Source organism: Hyposmocoma kahamanoa, unplaced genomic scaffold, assembly GCF_003589595.1.
Source record: "Hyposmocoma kahamanoa isolate Upper Pololo Valley unplaced genomic scaffold, ASM358959v1 65, whole genome shotgun sequence".
NCBI classification, from domain to species: domain Eukaryota; kingdom Metazoa; phylum Arthropoda; class Insecta; order Lepidoptera; family Cosmopterigidae; genus Hyposmocoma; species Hyposmocoma kahamanoa.
Genome location: NW_020653853.1, coordinates 1,190,644 through 1,206,656, shown reverse-complemented (window position 1 = coordinate 1,206,656; position 16,013 = coordinate 1,190,644). Strand labels below are relative to the sequence as shown.

General features: G+C 35.6%; 1 protein-coding gene across 3 annotated transcripts in view; it reads left to right on the top strand.

Annotated features, from left to right (window-relative positions):
- The window catches only part of LOC113231552 (stress-activated protein kinase JNK), a 207,535-nt gene that overhangs the window by 11,631 nt on the left and 179,891 nt on the right, over positions 1 to 16,013 (top strand). Inside the window, exon 1 of one of the 3 annotated variants that reach the window (XM_026465876.1) lies at positions 5,563 to 5,806. The exons of the other annotated variants lie outside the window; for them this stretch is intronic. The gene's annotated coding sequence lies outside the window, so the exon portion shown is untranslated. Of the gene's footprint in view, positions 1 to 5,562; positions 5,807 to 16,013 lie in introns of those variants that run through there. 3 annotated transcript variants of the gene reach the window in all.

Here is a 16,013-nt window from a genome sequence, read left to right as displayed (position 1 = left end):
TTCGCAGTGCTCGAACTTTGTATTAATAATAGTAGAAATGTTATTTATTAACTTATAATAACATATTCAGTTGACATTCAGTAATCGTCTTTAAATTAAATCTTTGTCTGAACAGTTAATCTGCGTAATTAACGCATAAGACTTATGCCTGTTTATTCTATTATACTTGTAATGTTCTCGGTATAAGCGTCGAATGTATCATACGTCATAACACAATTACCTGAGCTTTGCTGTACCGGATGTTTTGATGAGATATATCGCTAATTGTTGGTCATTTATAGCTTTAAATATTTAAATCCATCCAATTTTTTTCAAAATTTCTACACTGCCAATTGTATGTATGGCTTTAGTGGACGTAATTATAATTAGTAAAATACTAACTACGTAGGACTGCATTGTTAACATTTTAAATAACAACTTTTCATCAATGTCACATCATCTTCAACTTGTTTGGCATTGCTAAGGCGACGAAGATGGACGTGAGACACTTTATTCCAGCTACAAGAAATTAATTACATTTTATTGTAATTTCTACGTCTGTCTCACATACAATCCGTTTCCGAATGAAATCAAGTCCAGAAATTGGGTTTGAAAAATGATTAATTTTGACCTTTTGCACTTGTTTTATTTTTGTTCATGTATAAACACTAGGGAAACGCTGTATCGCAGGTGCGATGGACACACACATAGTCAACCATATATTACTTTTTGCATAATGTATAAATATAATTAGATAAGCAAACCCTGTACTAGAAAATAAGGAAAAAAGTGATGAAAAAATATAAAGGAAAATAAATAGAAATAATACATAGGAAACTACAGATAAATAGATTATATAAAAAAGAAAAGCTAAAGAAAAGACAAAAAAGAAGTGTGTATATCATTAGCGTAATAATGACCACCAATATGTATTTTCTCCCATAGGTACTGATGGAGTATACCAATATATACGACAGACCCCTATTACTATAAGCAAGCTAAGAAAAACTCGTGTATAACCGTGTAAAGCTTACTAAAGACTCTGATTATGTTAGAGATCCATTGGCAATGCAAAAAAAAACCATGTATTACCCAAACTCACAAGAGAAATAAATGTGGGCCATATCGAGTTCTTAGGTTTTCGCGAAATAGGAAATGAAACTGTTTTTCCGGATTTAAATCGCGTCTATTTGTTTTTTCAAACAAACTAACGTTTTGGGGCCCTTCACAGGTCCCATGGTCACGGTTGACTGAGGTGGTACAGTCATCAACCAGTTACGTCTAATATTAATGCAAACCATCCTATTTTATATTTTATATTATTTATATTAATTAAATATCTTATTTTTAATTTTACAGAGAACATTCCAATTTACGCTACATCTGTTTTACAAATTAGTTTATTTTAACAATATGAATTTTTATTAAGTAAAATTTATTATTAATTAGTAATGGAAATTAGAATAAATTAAATGTAGGCCATACAAATATTGCGTGGCAGACCAGAACGGGTAACCGTTCGGCCACGGCGTCAGTTAAATGTATGACTAGTGTAAATAGAATTATCCAAACTGAGGGAAATTTCATTTGAAACTTTGACTAAACCAATTATTATAATTTAGTACAACAATGACTTTAGCGTCGTCATGTTTCGTCAAAATTTACTCTTGAAGAGGTTAAATTATATGCCAAGGACCGTGTCTCGCTAGACAGAACTTATATTGAAGTGGCAATCTTCTAAGAGGTTTAAATGTATATTATACATATTGTACACAAAGTGCTCATGTGTTAATGATGATAAGCCGTTTTAAAGTCTGTTCCAATCTAATTTACGCAAAAAGTATACAAACAGATAACTGACTGTTTTAGTGATGGTCCATTGTAGTGCCAACTACAAATTGGTTAATTAATTGAATAAATCGATTTGTTTAATTGAATCAGTATGAATAAATATTCATTTTGCTATTTCGGTGATGATTATTTCCAAAATAGTGATTAAATACTGAGTAACTATATTTCATACATAAAATCAGAAAATTATAATCTGCATACGTTGTAATCTACTCTACATATTGGCCGTCATCAAGAAGTGGTAAATCGTGGAGTGTTTAAAAAAAGGTTTCATGGATATGAGTCAAATTTACTGTGATAGGCCGGTTAACGGATAAACAAAATAGCGGACTTAGCGTCGGCTGAAGCTACCGTTTTAAGGTAAAAAAGTTGGTACAACTAAAAATTACATACAATAGTTAGGTTTGTTTTAAAAACTCATAGATCAAACTGTAACATTCAACAAAACAGTTGCGAAAATTTAATTTATTAAATTGCCTAATCGCGATTGATAGTAATTCAAAATAAGAAGTAGCCAATTGACTAATTTGCGACAAATCTTGATAAGTACTTGATTTGGCGAGAGATGTAACGTTTGAAGTTGAAATATTGCTATAGAAGTTTGGTTGTACAAGCGTGTTAGCTTGCGAATAAATGTGGAGTAGGTACTTATACTACCAGTGGTTTTTCTTGCATAACCTATAGAAGCTTTAAGATTCCCGAAATCGTAATTTTAAATCCTCCTTCAAATCCTTACACTTAATACCCGTTTCAATTGCAATTGAAATCTACGAATTACTAAACGATTACAAAAACTTTAATTGAATGAACCGAATAATTTTTTTTTGGACGCACTATGCTTAATAGTCTGTGGTCATAATTTTTCGACAGAAAAATAACCTCACTTTTGGACTACTGTTTTTCAAATACGCTTTTACGATGTTATTCAAATGAATATTGTTGAAAAAGTGATGAAATCAAGTCGATATCTTCAAAATATACGTGAAAGTGTTATATAATCTATTAGTTGAGTGATTGTTTTAGAATTTTAAGCAAACCGGTTTGTTTACTTTTTGGGTAAAATGAATTGGAACAGACTTTAGTACTTTATAAATTTTTGTTTAATCTTACTATGGATCAAATAATATAGGCATGTAATATAACTATTAACAGTCATCTTGTAAACTTCAAAGTTTTGTCAAAGACGTTATCGATCACAGAAAAATTGAGAATCATTTCGATTATCTGAATTCAGTTGTCAAGTTCCACCTACCACCTACATAAACTCCGTGCAATGGTGGTTACAATGATAGGAACGAGGGCTCGGGGCAGGTGGCAGGCACTTAGAGGAAAAAGCTAACGGCTGTCACCTTTTATTGGATTTCCGCTGCAAATATTGGGAGTCAGCGGCGGCGAGGTACAGACGCTTTGTTTGCTTTTAGTTGGGTTCAAGATGGACAAATTGCTTGACTCTTATACGATACTTGATTCACTTTTCTTGACTAGCTGTCTGTTGATAGGTGTTTTGTCATTTACACATTTAAAATTTTTGGCTGTTTTAAAAAATGGGTGGATTTAGTCATTGTAACTAAGAAATACAAAATCGAGTCCAAAACAAATTGTTTCGGAATACGCGAATGTTATTTTATCTTAGTACCATTACTAAAACTGGTTCGTAATGTTTTTCCCTTTTTTAAGTCCGATCCCAAATCCATAACCCATCCCTGATATTCCCGCTTATCTCCGGAAGGTACGCTACATTTAAATGTTTTATCAATTCGCGATTTCATTTTTTAACGAATTAACCCTGTGGTGTTTTTAAATCATTTTCTGATGACAATTCAAAGCGTGTTTTTGCAAATATGAAAACAAAATAAATTGCTACATTGAAAACGTCTGCACACTAAAGTGGTACGCTTTAGACGTAACACTTAACCTTTGAATCTCACTTCTGATCTTGAATATAAAGCTGAAATATACAGAAAACGTGTCGCGTATAAATCGTTTGTGTAATAAGCCCTTACGAAGCATAGCTTACCCTTATAGTTGCAAGTATAAGCACATGTATAGCTGTAATGCGATCGTAATGGCTCGGATAAAGGCCCGATGGTCTCCGGCAGGATAAAGTGGTCCATAAATAGCATGTGCGACTTATAGACTTCTTTCGCGAGAAAAGTTGGGCAACTGTGCCTGTAATGAAGAGGGTAGGCAGCAAATTAATAGTTTATAGCTCATCCAGCGCACTTAATGAGTTAACTAGAGTAGAAGTTATTTGTTATGTCTACATGTCTCAATGGTTACCTAACCGGAGTCTGTAAAAAAGTTAATATGTAGTATTTGCAAAACACTTTTAGTACTTGGCAGTCTGCCTTACAAGTATAATAATAAGTAGGTAACGACGAAAATTTTATAGCAAAAGTACATAATTCGTCAACCGGAAGCAATAGGATCAAAAGGCATTACAAGACAATGCGATCTGGTAACCTTTTCACCCCGTATCACATTCCTCATCCCGAAATGCGATTAAAAGCCCGATACCTCGTTATTGTAAAGGTTGCCAAAGAAATATTTGACTGTCGTGTTACAGTAAAGTATAAGTTTACATCCATTCATACGTACCTTCATGGCAGTGTCCCACTAAGGTAGGTAGAGTCTATGGACTTCCGTCTGCTACGCTCCTGATGTATGTGCTCTTGATGCTTTTGCTTGCTCCATTTGCAGCAGTTTTTGTAAATAGACGCCTATTTATTAATAGTACCTTTGACCTGGCCGTTTTAAGGGCATTCTTCAAACACTTCGGTTGACGTATCTCGAGATTGCCCTTTTACCATGTTTGCTCTGTAAATTTGTATGGTTATTCTTTTCATTCATCCTTTTTGTATGACCGCACTGTCCAAGCATTCCTCATTCATGAAATTCTTTTTCATCCAGTCACTTTATCATCTTTCAACTCATAACGCTCCTTAATTACACTGTTCATCATTCTGCCTCGCACCATTTACACTACACATTCTGCGCAATGATCTTTTTCTACAGCATTTCTTATGAATTTCACGCAAAAAATATTTTTCAATTGAATTTTTACTGTTTAACAACTCGTGTCCGTCCAATAAGACGAACATTGCTCATTGATCTCTTCAATCTCCATTTTGTCTCATTTACATCTTCGTTAGTAATATAAGCTAATAATAATGTTCAGTATTAACGGCTGTTTATATTGTAATGATCGTTTATTATTGCAGTGTAACACAATTCACAACTTTACACAGAGCCAGAGGCTGGCGCGTAAATAGCTCGGCTCTTAAAGGGCTTCCCTGCTCTTGTTTACTTACAACTGCGAGTATAGAGAATAGAATATATACATTGGTCCTTCGAACCGGACATTTGGTTTATGAATTTGCTCACTATATACCGAGGGGGATAATAGAATTCCTTATGATCTACGTTCAGTACATCTGTTACCTATTGGTACAATAATTGTGCTGATCTGTAATGTCCCCGGACTGCCGGCGCAGGGCAAACTTTTGCGTACGTACATTGCTTGTGGTTTTTTATTTCAGTACGTTTGAATTGTATTGTTAGCGAAAACTTAGTTTAGGTCAAAAACCAGTTCTGTATTGCCTAAATTGGATTTTCTTGTCACTTCTTTATAAGCTATTCTTTGCCTCGGAGAACTCGGAATGGGGTTAGGTTATGGCGCGCAGGACAGGGGCGCAGCGCGAGGCGCGTCGGGGCGGCGGGACGCGGCAGTCCGCCCGCGTCGCCGGGCCCTTGCATACGTTTCATCTCTACATTTTCTCAAAGCTCACTGTACATAGTGGGAATAACTTATAGTGATTTTACGAGCAAGGGCAGGACTGATAGTGTATTTTTGTCTTATCCCTTGATTGATCTTGACGTGTTCAATTAAGTTGCGCTGAGATCTGACAGGATTCAGTGAGTGCCGAACGAATTGATTGATTGATACAGTTTAGTTTTGCCGGTTGGCGTATTGCTGGTGAGTTTTTTAGTGTTTCATGTGCATAAACATCGTGTATTTGAGTAGATTCCACTTTGTCAAGCTTAGTTTACGCGGCCGGTCGGCGTCCGGTAGATGGCGTTGTGACGCCGCGTCCGTATTGCAGGTGTAATGCTCTTGTAACTTTTCTTGGCAAAAAACTAGTTTTATTATGTAACTTTCAGGCTGTCCTCAAACACGCTATGCTATTAAGTCGCATACTTTAGGTTCAGATTGTGGATAACTTGTGGTTCTTTTATTAAACTCGTGTTTAGGGCTTCACGCTGGCACAACTATCGATATTGTATGAAATTATAATGCTCTAATCATTCACGGTCATTAGTATGCAAGATTAATTGTATGCCCTTTCTCTTATTACAAAATTCCTTTAATAATCATGCCTTATTAAGAGAACGCAGTTAATTGCATTTGCCGATATTTCTTCTCATTACCCGATTCGCGCTGGCATGCGACCAAGCTATGCTGCAAAAGTTTGCCTAATTACCTGATCGATAGTAATTGTTAGCTATTTACTGTTTTGTCGCATACATAATATAGATGAGCTGCTACAATGTCGTGTTAAACCACGCTAGTTTAATTCGGTAATTTGTATTCAAATACAGAAATAATTACGTCGAAAATAATAAATCTCTTATGCAAATACCCTGTGTAGTGGTCCTTCGAAATAACAACGGGCCATATTTTGATGTTTCTTTTAATTAAGCAAAGGTGGTGAGTGTAAAAAGGTTGAGATCGAATTATAATTGCGTTAAATTACGAGTATTTGAAGGACAGTTAAATGAATGTGTAACAAGTAATTAGTCCAGAACCCACATAGGATTTTTAATTTAAGAAGAAATTAACATAGATCTTGGAAATGAAACTATTTTTTTTTCGGATTGGAATAACATGTTTGTTTTTTTTTTTCAAACAAACCAACGTTTCGGACCCATTACAGGTGTCATGGTTAAAAATATACGCAATTTAGATCCGAAAAAAAAATTGTTTCATTTCCTATGTGTGACAATCGCGAAAACCTAAAATAGTTTTCGGTTTATGCATACGTGATTTTAAGAGAAAAGCAAGATTTTTTTTTTTTTCATTTATTTACGTAGCACTACACTGTATTTTTCGGTATGCCTTTATGGTCGCGTAAATGTATTCGGGGTTGGTCTGGTATGTTTCTGGAATTCCAGGTCTATTTGTTCTAATCGATATTTTGTATTACCTGTTTCTTTCCCTTGAATAAAATTATTAAAAAAACCTGCCACAACGGACCTTTACCCGCGGACTGATATAATAGGATTTGATGTAACCGCTCCATCAGTCTTTCCAATCTTTCTCGCACTCGTTTTCGCCCTGTAATATTTAAAAGCGTTTTCAAGCCATACGTTCTTCCTAGTCACGCGATTTGGAATTATTGGCTACTGTAGCACTTGCCGTCAAGTCTTTCCTATTTGAAGTTACATTTAATTGCGATAGGTTGACTTACAGTATACAGCATACTGATTAAATTACAATTTTGGAAAATAAAATACGTTTTCCGTATCGTTCATCATCACCATCAACCCATTTATAAGTCCCACTGCTAGCCACAGGTCTCCTCTCAAGCGAGTGTTTAGGCCATCACACGTTTTCCGAAGGTTGTAATCTTTCGACGTGCAGGTCATCACGCTGTTTTCCTTCACCAAAACGTTCGGTAAATTTCAAATTAAATTTCGCACGATCCTATTGAAACCCACGGCCTTTGCTTGAGAGGCGGTGGGTTAATCCACAAGGCTACCACATTTTTTTAATCTTTGTGTCTTTAGTCGGATATATTAGTTTTTCAAACAAACCAGTAGGACTTGTAAAGACGCCGAGAACTTTGTTTTGTTTAAAAATAATATGCACGATTTTAGATCACGAAAAAATGCTTTTATTTCTATTGTGCAATGTAATAGTCGCGAAAATCGAACATTTCGATAAATAGTACATTGTGTATTAAGGGCGCTAAATAAGAAATTACTGACGAGAGTTTGTTAGAAGCCCGAAGCCGAAGGCTGAGCCTGGATAAATATCACAAACACAACGTTTAAGGATTTTGCAAATATCGGGTTTTTTGTGTTTTTTTTATACAGATTGCCAGCTGTTTTGCCATAGTTAATACAACTCGAACTAGAATGTTATAAAAGGCACAGACGCATGTAGCCACAATCTATTAGATATAAAATAAATATTTTCCAAATTCTAAAAATACTGCGGAATTTGAATTCACGAAATAAATTTATTCGAGCATCATCCATATTGACGTAAAAAGTCCATAGTAAATATTGAATATGCGATAATGTACTGAAAAAGCCTGTGAGCATTATTTAGGACATTACGGTCGACTTTGCCTGCATGTCATGACACTCTTTACGAGCAAGTGTGATTAAAAATTTTGTAAATGAAAAATATGCAACCTCTTGGTTTCTTACTCATTCTTTTCGGGAGAATTAGCCTTACGAATTTAGTGATGTGACGATTTCAAGTGCAATTGTTTGTGGTAAATTTAATATTATTATCGTGGTGCTAAGAAATTGAACTCCAAATTAAAAAATAAATTAAATAAACGTAAGTAAATGAAAACAAATAAATATAGCCAACATCAAGAACGTTTCGAACATCTTGGACGTCGTGTTCTCTCAATTAATGAGTCACAGAAACATTGCTGCGTTATTCTCAATTAAAATCAGTTGAAATTGGCTTCATTCCGAAATAAGTGTAACAATGAAAACCATTCATTAACCACTAATGATGAAACTTAAATAATACGTTGAGCGTTTAGCTTGGACCCTTCAAATCAGTAACCTGATCCGGTAATCCCTCGATCAATCCCTGAAAGAGCAGAGCTACCTATGGCATGGGTACAGATTAAATACAACAACTAGAGCGTAATAAAACGTTGACAAAAGCAATACACATGACTTTTTCCTTCGCAACAATGTTACACGTTTACATTTTTAAATTTTTTTGAGGCACTTGACGAAATCGAAACTACAATAATTCTAGCAGAATTTTCTGTAAGGCTCCTAGGATTTACGTAGGATGCTGATAAGCAATAACGTGCCAACCGACATGATCATAGTTTTGCCAAAATGGCGCCTAAAGATTTTTTCGTTTGTTTTGATACTTAGCTTGTAAAATTGCAATTGTTGTTAGGCAATATTTTATGGGGAACTGTATAAGTTTTTTACAATAAGATTATATTAGGAGCATATATTAAAATGATCATTACCTAAGTTTAAAACTTACAATAAACATATTTTAATTGGAAAGTCATACTACAAAATTGAAGACCACGTGTTAGATAAAGATCTATGGAAAGACGATATGGGTATAGAGTCCACACAAATTTGATTCAAAGTGTTATCCCATAGCATTTGAGTTTATTTGAAAAGCGCAAACCCTAGAGTTTCTTGCTCGTTCTTTCAGGAAAGTCAGTACAGCGTACGAGCAGTCGCTTAAAAAATGACGTTTTCAAGTGTAAATTAATTTTACCTATGGAATAAATGATTCGTTGACTTTGAAAACAGCGAAACTGTGTTTACAAGTTAATAGAACAAACTATAAAAAATAACGAAAAGAACCTTTACTTTTCGCAAAACTATGATCATATAAAAACGTTATTGTTTATCAGCATCCAATATAGGATTAATTGCACTATTGAAAGGAAAAGCAGTTGATCCAGATCGATTAAAGGTAGATCTGGAAGATCAGAAGGCTCTGGCAGGTTAGATTGCCCCTATATTCGGCATTGTTGTGATAAGCATGCTCGCTATAGTGCCGGTTATGGAGGCAATCGATTTAGACATCAATAAACTATGTACGTGTAATTTTAATTATAATTTTGGCTTTTATTTATTTTATTCTGTTCTGTTCTGTTCTGTTTTATTTTATTTTATTTTAATTTATTTAGTTTTTGTAACCTTTTATTGTTTTTTAAATTCTGATTATATTATTTTAGTTCTTAACTGTAGGTATTAATTACTAATTCAATTTCAATGTAAACAAATTACATTTGATATGGGTCATTGTCGCCCGAAATAAATGATTTTTATTTTTCATTTTATTTTTTGTTTTTATTTTTTATTTTTTATTTTTTATTTTTTATTTTTATTTTTTATTTATTTAAAGGCCTCTGGTCCAGTCGTTAAAGTCAATGGACGTAATCGTAAAAAAAACACTAACTTACCGTCTATTAGTGGGAGTCCCTTGGCCGACCAGCCACGCGTAGGAAACCAGCATCAAAAAGGTCATAACAACTATTATAAATCCATGTACTACCTACGAGGTTAAGTGTCACAACCCTTAGGAAAGGCATAAATCAGAACTATGTATGCTACTTCGGTTTTGATTATAATTTACGCAAATTGCAAAGTTGACAATTTGTTTTACCTCTCCAACAAGAAATCGTAGTCGCAATTGTACAAGTGTATGTCGTAAACAGTACTGTAGTTAACTGTTGTGCCATTAACCCCGTTTTGCGTGTCATTCCACCCCGGCGCACCCCGCATGCATTTTGTTTACCCTTTTAGGGCTATGTGGGCTATGTACTTGGGTGAAAATTAAGCTTGCATCCATCCGGCCCGTTCCCCCCTGTTGGAACCCTCTCATTTCGTGAGTTGGAAAAGTGTTAGGCTAATGGTGATGAATTTTTTAATATTTTGCATTGGATAAAATTTCCGGCAGGCCTTTGGCTCAGTTTAAAGAAATATTCGTTTTATTTTATTTTTTTAAAGTGATGTCTTTCATAATTGCCTTAATTGTAGCGTCATAATTAATTCGTCATTGAATGATTAAATAAGCAAGTAGATGATCGACTTTTTGTGGGCTAATTAAGCCTTTAAGTTTTCGCATTACTTCAATTGATGATGTTATCCTCTGTAGTAGTCGCCAAACTTTAATGTCATGTTAAAAATGTACACTACTTTCATCTAAATTTCTGCACTGACGGAAGTTTCCGCTTAAACTTCTACACTAGGAGAACCTTTAACACGTATTCCCCCTATGTTGAAGGGTCTTGTGCAAACAACAAGGGTCTTTGTGGTATGTGCGTTTTTTTGGGTAAGGATATCAAAAGAAACACTCTCGTATTGTAGTTGAACTTTTAGAACTTCACGTCCTTGGATCTCGATGATCAAGGAAGATTTTAATTTCGTTGTTACATAATTAGAATAAATTATATTTTTTTAACAAAATGGTCTGTAAATTGTTTGCAATGAATTATTTTAATTTATCGAGTTCTTAGGTTTTCACACATAGGAAATGAAACTATTTTTCCGGATTTATATCGGTCAACCGTGACCATGAGACCTGTAAAGGGCCCGAAACGTTGGTTTGTTTGAAAAAACAAATATACGCGATTTAAATCCGGAAAAATAGTTTCATTTCCTATTTTAATTTAATTATTATTAATTACATTTTTATTGAATTGATATTCAATTATTTTTTGTGAAATTACTCCACTAGTTTTGTTATAATTATTCATACAAAGATCGAACACTCAGAAAAAACACTGAATAGCGACATCTCTAGCCAGGACTGGTAGCTGTAAAGGTACTAACTGGGTGATAAATCTGTCAAAGATTTCTCATAGATGGCGCTACGACTAAAAAGTCGTTGAAAAACCAAGTACAAAGACACGACGCAAGCACATAGAAGAATTCGTGAAGTCCGTTGGTTCGTTCCGTGGCTTAGTTGGTATAGCGTTTGGCACGGTATGCAAGAAGACGTCGGTTCGAATCCGACCGGATCGAAGGAATTTTTTCTGAGTGTTTTTTCTGAGTGTTCGATCTTTGTATTAATAACTTTAATTATTATTTATACAGAAAATATTAATTTCCTTTTTTGAAAGCTTGGACTCTCAGTTTCGAGATTGTTCGATCTCGAAAATCCTAGGAAAACCGTGGCTTCCGAGACTATTTCAAAAGTATGTTTCTATACCACAAATTACAACCAAACTCACGAGAGAAAAAAAATGAACGTCATATAAATATTTCTCCCGGCCCGGGAATTGTATCCGGAACCTCTGCGTGGCAGACCAGCATGGTAATCGTTTGGCCACGGCGGCAGTTTTAAATACTCGTAGGCAGTTTATTAACTCATTATAAAATAAAAAAAATATTGTGAACTTTTTTGATTTTTTCTAGGGGGCATGTAAGAAACGAAGGGGTTAAATTCGGATAGTGAAGACCTGATTATATCACTATCACTTTTCAAATCTCCACAGATTTATACTAAGCTTTTTTTTTATAACATTAAGTGACAGGACGAACAAGACGTGCGTCTGACGGTAAGCTACACGCGTGTCCATAACAGTTGCATTGCCACTTTAAATCGCAAAAAATTTGAGAGGCACTGCCACTGCGCCCATCACCCTGAGACATAAGTTGACAAGTCCCGTGTGCCTGTAATTTCACCAGCACGCTTACCCTTCAAAACCGGAACACAGTAATGCTGACATTATTGCTTGGCGGCAGAAATAGGTAAGGTGGTAGAGTACTACTAGAGTAGTAACTCTGGACGAACTCTTTCACATGGAGCTCTACTGCTACAAAAAAAGCTCCACTCTACAGAGTTGCCATGTCCATGTAATTAGTAAAAAAAGTGATGGTTGGTTTATTATGTTTTTTAATACTGTTTAAGTAGGTTACTTAAGTCTCAAAAGTCTTGATATTCCCGAGACTGAAAACAGTTTCGAAATTGGCAAAAAACGTCCAGACTGTCGAAGTTTTCGAGATGAAAGCCTTACTGAGGGCTATAGTAGAATAATTTTTGAGTGTGGAAGACTTCGTAATTACGGCCTGGCAATTAATGGGCTTCTACCTATATATTTTTCATTTTGAGTAGAGGAACGCTTTCACCATGTTAAGCGACAATGTGGCGCGTTCGTTCTGTAAATTCCTATTCATTGCCTTGAACAGCCCTAAATGTGCTTTCGGGAAACACTGATGCCGACAATGTATCATTCCTTTGCCGAACGCATCAGGAAGGATGAAGCAAAGCGCTTCGTGTGAATGGGTGGTAAGTTAATGACATAAGGATGGAGTGTCCCGGATTTTCTTGTAGACGGAAGGAGGAACGGTGAGGGGCGAACTAAATTGGAAAGTTCGTTCGCACTTTGCGAAACGTATTCGATGGAAAACTGATAAGCCGGCCACCTTTCTGCGGTGATAACTTAGAAACTGACTCCACAAGAGAGTCGTTGCTAATTAGTTTCTTTGTTTTTCGCTTCACCGAGTCTAAAGCGAATATGATATTATATTATTATTGATTTTTATCAAGATCGATCAACTTAAAGAAAAACGGTTGCAAAATCTGTGTACAAGGTTCATCTTTGGCCTTTATAAACATGACCATTTGTCAGTCATTGTCAGTCAGCTCAAGTGGCGTCCCATTTGTCTCCGCAGGAATTTGCATGTCGCCTCTGTTCTTTACAACATTCTACATAATTCTTTGTCTCCCAGGTATCTGAAGGAGCGTTTCGCTTTCTCAGGTTCCAGGATAAGCCCTGTCGCTTTCCGTTAGGTCCCAGTTATCTTTTCCATCCTTCAATTCCGGTTTTTCTTCTCGCTCCTTTTCTGTTCATGCGGTCAGACTTTGGAACGCACTTCCCATTACTGTTCATGGTAGTAAATACTTAGCTATATTTAAAATGAGACTCATGGAGCATTATTTATCCACTGTTCCATCCATTTTATAGAGATTATAATATGAAATATGTATTTATCTATCTAGTCTGATTTTGTTACATAATTTAATTTCGTTTTGTTGGGTACCTACACCTGTTGTTATTGTGGTTATTGTGTTCTGTCTTTTGGTCTGCAGGAAGAAATTTCTTTTAGAAATAGGCAGTAGCTTTTGTTTGTGTTTTCCGTTTTCGTAAATGTGATTAGTGTTTGAATTTGCAATAAATGATTAAATAAATAAATTAAAAATTCCTTCGACCGGGCTGGAGTCCGACCAACATCTGTTGCCACACCGGGCCACTGCTCTTCCTGAGTTAGCTATACACCGAGTCAGCAGATTTTACAAACTGCTTGTTACAGATCTTCGCATAAACGAGTTTTTTTATGTCAGCGCCACCATGAGATGCTTATGAAAGTTTCTTCACTGTTTGAAGTTACTGTTATTTTTCATTTATAAACCCCGAAACCCGTCGTTCCGTATAAAGCGATAATGAATACTTGATTCCATTTCTCTTATATCTACCTCCCTTCGCAGCCAGACTATCCCAATGTTTACAGACTGAGTAACGGTGTTGTAGTACGATCACTCGATCTAACTTTATTTACGCTCGTTGCGACTCTGTCGTGTCGTAATAGAGTAAATATTTGATTGTAGTGGACCTGCATCGTCACACCCATGCCGGCAAACGAGTGCTAACGACCGTCTCTGTGACACTCCCTGGGGGGTACTATTGGTTCTCGACGAAAATTCTTGATGACACTGCAGCTCGAGGCCTTTACTAGTGGCTCTCGATCAGTTAGTTTCGATTAGATTCATAATAAAACGATAAATAAATCATTTGTTTGACATTCCCCCAATGCTAGTAATGATACTCGATCAATCAATTCACGATAAAGCGGAAGAATAATCAATAAATGATTGTATTATGAATCGAAATCGTCACACCCTTGGAAACAATCAGAGATGAGTGCTAAGAGCATTATTTTTCGATATTCAATCTTAGTATTGATTGTAGTTATCGATATAGAACATTGAGTCCATGATATACGATAACTGTCAATCGCCATGTATAATCGCAGCCGCAAATATATTATGTAACTGCTCTCAACCGTGCTTGAACTCATGACTCTAGGGCTTAGGACGGATATCTCTATTATGTGATTATATTAGTTTACATTAGTATAGAAGTAATTTTGTATTAGCGATAGTTTGCTCTATGTGTGGACCACTTGGTGTTAGTGACGTCTAGTTTTTTGCACGTGTGTTTATTTACCCACAGCAGAAGGGATGAACTGAAAATCAGAACTGTATATGTGCTTATGCAGATATTTACAAATGTCCCGCAAAAAAATTAGGACCATCTAATGTTAGTATATATTTTTGGTACTGTATTTATGATACATATATGTTATTGATAAGTTGGCTTAATCGGGGCCTATGCACTGAACCCATCTCAAAAGGCGAGAGTGAATAGGTACTGTTTAGGTGTTCTGCTGGGTTTAGTCATTGTCTACGTCACTTAGCCTTTTTGGTGGTAATGTCGATATGAAACATAAATTTAATTATTTCATTTTTAGACAGCTAAAACCGTGGCATAAAGTATTAAAAAGAAATATAGTGAAAGGAGATTGCCGTATTGTTCCCAGCTGAAAAAAAAAAATCACATTGTAACGGAGCGGCTTTACTACCCGCTGGCTACGGTATAAGGGCGTTTACGCACAGCGTTCGATACGTAACCGTTCCGAATCCAAGAAATAGCGTCCCAAAATAGCCGTAGCACTATTTATATGAGGGATTGCGCATTTAATCCGAGTTCTGGCTTCCGTAGTCGAGAATACCATCAATTAGGATCATAATGTTCGCGGACCGAAAGTAACTAGAGTAATATTTGTATTAACGGCAGCGGCGAAAAAAATCGAAAAAATAAACATTCTAAACTGGACACACTCATTCGGTAATAATTATATAATTTCTTGCTATCTTGCCTTAGTTCATTGCGATTATAATAATTTTTTTGAAAAGTCTGTGCATCAGGAGATTGATTATACCTTACTCAGAAATCTTTATTTCTCTTTGACTTCTCCTGCGTCCTCATACGTACAATAACTACTAAAAAAACAAACAAAAGTTGACGGCTTTTGAAAGGATTAAATCGTTCGTCGACTTTAAACCTTTCATGCACACAGCACCAGAATAGCCAAAATTTTGAATATCTAGGTGTGTACGTCTCTAGGTGTGTATTTTCTCATATTCGCAACAATTAAAGTCGGTCTGGATATTTTAGGTCTATGTATTCTCGGATTCAGAACGGATACGGATCGTACGCAGTGCGCAAAAGCCTTGAGGGCTCGGCAGTATAGAGTTGGGACTATAGTGGACCCCTATTTTCAGTATGGCAACTAATTGTTCTCTTGTTTTATTGGGTGGTCTTAAGTCCATAAATTTATAAGTTGCCTTGTTTGTGACTTTATAGAATTGAAGAACAGTTTTGGGT